The 3,182-nt window shown below is 34.5% G+C and overlaps 1 pseudogene across 1 annotated transcript; it reads right to left on the minus strand.

Moving 5' to 3' along the window:
* Positions 1–445: 445 nt before the first annotated feature.
* On the minus strand, positions 446–1,140 carry LOC308243675 (ribosome biogenesis protein NSA2 homolog; annotated as a pseudogene). The gene has a single exon. The product of its transcript is annotated as a ribosome biogenesis protein NSA2 homolog (transcript).
* Between the last annotated feature and the right edge of the window lie 2,042 nt (positions 1,141–3,182).

The raw sequence follows: 3,182 nt of genomic DNA on the forward strand, positions 1-3,182 counted from the left end.
TAAAGTGTTTGTCAATAACAAGAAATAACAAATTTTAATATCTCTAGACTTAGATATATAATCAAATGAATTGTATGATTATTTAGTTTTTTATCTAAAGCATTTGGAAGTGTTTTATTGTTATTACTTTAACTTATAGAGAGACATTTATTTTTGATTAATTAGTAATAGTGAGTAACTTGGAATATTTACTTTCTACCTACATTCCAACTTATTTTCATCTATATTTTTAATTGATATATATTTTTAAACTGAGTCATTTTAATGTTCTTTACAACGAAATAAATAGTCTCTTGATGACTGCTGACATGTAAGCTGTGTGACAGTACTTGGAAACATCACAGTAAAGAAGTTTTCCTGGTTATATGAAACTGCTGTCAAAACAACAGACTACATTAATGCATCCATTATTTTTAAGATTGTTAGCAACCTGGGCATATTTTGTTTAAACCTTGCCTCCCTGTGTCACAAGGCCCAACTTGTTCAAGTTCACTTTGATGACAGTGCCTTTGATAATAATACCCAAAGTTGTATAAGGTGGGATGAGGGATTATTGTTTACACCAAGCATTGGCAGGCAAAAGGTGGCCTTCAGATCAGGATGTTTCACATGAACCTTCTTGAAATGTATGTAAGCCCATTGGCCTAATGAATGTTTCATACTTAGGTGTTTTTTGAGTAAAGCGATCTCCAACAAAGCATACTTTAGTAACCATTCTCTTCCACACTTTCTTCTTTCTCTTTTCTGTTCAAATAACTTTTAATACTTGTTTCTCCCTGGGCAGGAACTTTGGGCAGAGGGAATCCCCCAGTTTCCCACTTTCTCTTTTTGTTTTTGTTTAATCATTTGGCTCAGGACTGTCCCTCTCTGTCCAGAAGACAGCAGGTGCTGTTCCTTGTGGATTCTTCGTTATCCTTTCATTTGGTCTTTTTCTTTTATGCACGTGGATTGTCTTTTTCATTTGTATTTTCTCAGCATGGAACTGTTTATGGTTGAGCTTAGCTTTTAGACCAAACATCTTTTTGCCTTTTTTGGATATTCATGAGCCTCTTGACCATCCTTCTTTCTCTTTTTCTCATGGGAATCCAAATGATAGCCATAGTGCTTGTAGTGTAACTCAGTATATTCATTTTGTGGCATGGTTATGACCTCCAATCTGCTGGCTGCACTACCCAGAGCACAAAGGAGCTCAAATTTTGAGTATCAGAGAACTGTAAGCAAAATCCATGTTACTTGTGGCAGCTAATTGATATTTTGCTGAATGTCTCTAAGAAAAAAAGGTGATTTATTTTTCTTTTTGAACCACAGAGGAGGAAAACATCTGTTAAAATCATTAATTTAAATCTAGTTGACAGGACCATTAAATAAAAGTGTATCTGCCTTGACCATCAACAAATTGACAATTTGTCTTCAAGAGAAGACAATTTTTCCTTCATAGATTCTTTTGATTTGAAACATGTTACTCATATATACAATACATATGTTGTCCCTTTTCCAAAAGCACTCCTTCCCTGAGTTGTAGATTTACTGACCTGTTTTCTATTCTTTCTTCCTTCTTAACATTTGTTGGAAACTTTCAGAGGTGTGGAAGCAAATTTCCTCCCATCTCATATTAATCTTAGAAATGTCCTTCCTCATCTTTAAAAATGGTAACAATAATACTGTCTTAGTCCTTTTGGCCTGCTAGAACAAAAGTACCATATACTGTGGATTATAAACAGCAAAAATGAATTCTCATAGTTTTGGATGTTGGGAAGTTCAAGATGAAGGCACTAGCAGATACAGCATTTAGTGAGGGCTTACTTTCTGGAAGATGACCATCTTTTGCTTTATCTACAAAGCAGAAGGCACAAGGGAGCTATCTGTGGTCTCTTTAATAAGGGAACTATATCCACCCTCATGATCTCACCACCTCCCAAAGTCTTACCTCCTAATGCATTAGGGGTAAGGATTTCAACATATAAACAGATCAGGGGGACATACATATTCAGTCTATAGCAAATGTCAATCTTTCTCTTTGGCAATATTATATAAGCACTTTAAAAAGAACTGAGAGCATAGTAAGTGTTTATAAAATAATTGTTTTCTTGCTCTATGAGAATCAATTAAATAAAAACATAATTTTAGTCACTGCATTCAGATCATATTTGTACTCGTGCTCTAGTTGATGTTGCATTTTCAGTAATTGACCGAGGGCTTCAACTCTACTTTCTGGGCTGAGAGGTTATTTGACATCTTTCTTGCTGAGGCAATCAGTAGTCATGCAGGAAGCTTAACACTTCAGGCAAGATGGAAATCCAGAGGATCCTTTCTTAATTTAGAAAAGGTTCATATAGTGGCAGGACTCTATGTTATGAAGAAAATTCTCTTCTGTTGGTGGCCTGAGGAAGTTTAGGGTCCCCTACAACCTCCCCACCCCGTGCAAGGGATGAGTTTAACTGTGTTCTTTACTGAGTTTCACTTAAGTCTTTAATGCTTATGTAACACACAACTTCCCTAAAGATTCACAGTGGTAAAGTAATAAGGACATGTAAAGCTTTGGTAAAAATAACTATTCAAATAACATTTTTTTTTAAAGCTAAAGGAATCATAGAACATTCCAAAGAAAAAGAAAAATAAAAAAACTACTTTTAATTCTTGGAGTAATTCTATTTAAGGTTATTTCCTCCTGTGATAATTTTATAATTCACATGTGAACTTAAAGTATAAAATAATAACAATAGCAAGTACCATGATGTGATCAAAGTGATAGCTATATCTTTCCCTCAAGAACAGGACTAAATACAGTGTGCTTATTTGCTGGGTTTGGGATGAAGGAATGAGAATAACTTTAGGCAATAGCCCAATTAGGGGCTGGCACCTCATTTAGGTAACTCATAAAGTACCTGCCCCTTGTTGAGCATTCCTCAGATGCCAAGCAAGCACTGTATGAAAAATGTTCCTTAGGGCATATTTTTTTAGTTTTTTCAATACATTAATGAGATAGGTATAATTATTTATAGTAGAAACATTAAGCACATTTTCTAAATTTTATAGTAAATTAATTTTAAGGACAATATTTTAACTAAAGTCAGTCTGATTCTGTAACTATGATTTTCAACTGCTGCAAAGCATGAGGCATTGTCCATTTCTTTGAATACTAGTAAATATGGCAAGCTATTGAGCCATGAACCCCATGGAAC

This window comes from Plecotus auritus (genome assembly GCF_963455305.1).
Source record: "Plecotus auritus genome assembly, chromosome: 3".
NCBI lineage: Eukaryota > Metazoa > Chordata > Mammalia > Chiroptera > Vespertilionidae > Plecotus > Plecotus auritus.